The following is a 430-nucleotide window of genomic DNA, read 5'->3' as shown; positions in this document are numbered from 1 at the left end:
GGTGATCAGCAGCCCCCAGCCTCTCATTAGAGCGCTTCAGGATAGCGGGTGAAGAAAAGTAAATACCGGCAAGTGCAGCTGATGGGGGGAGAGGGGTAGTACCCCCCTCCTCCCACAGCCTCTGGGGCTGTGCCTTCCAGAGCACCCGGAGAGGTCCCCGGCTGCCTCTGTCCCGACGCGCGCTCGGGCTACAGAGCCAGAGGAGCTGCTGAAGGGAGCCGACGGGCGGCGGGAGTCGGGGGAGAGGAGAGCAGAAAGGTACTGCCCCGATGGCTTGGGAGATGTTGGGCTACTGAAAGAGAAAAAGTGCTTACTCATAGGGAGACGCGGTGCGATCACAGCGCTTTCGCTAAGGGCACGGCAAGCAGGCGGACGGCGGGCCACGGGAGCCTCGTCCCCTCCAGGGGACACTGTCCCCCCAAGCCCCCAG

The 430-nt window shown here is 64.4% G+C and overlaps 1 protein-coding gene across 1 annotated transcript in view; it reads right to left on the bottom strand.

Moving 5' to 3' along the window:
• The window catches only part of PLS3 (plastin 3), a 96921-nt gene that overhangs the window by 95998 nt on the left and 493 nt on the right, over positions 1-430 (bottom strand). The window lies entirely within an intron of this gene.

The sequence above is a fragment of the Myotis brandtii genome, unplaced genomic scaffold, assembly GCF_000412655.1.
Source record: "Myotis brandtii unplaced genomic scaffold, ASM41265v1 scaffold613, whole genome shotgun sequence".
NCBI classification, from domain to species: Eukaryota; Metazoa; Chordata; class Mammalia; order Chiroptera; family Vespertilionidae; genus Myotis; species Myotis brandtii.
The sequence above is the reverse complement of the archived record's forward strand: the minus strand, read 5'-3'. Positions and strand labels throughout refer to the sequence as shown.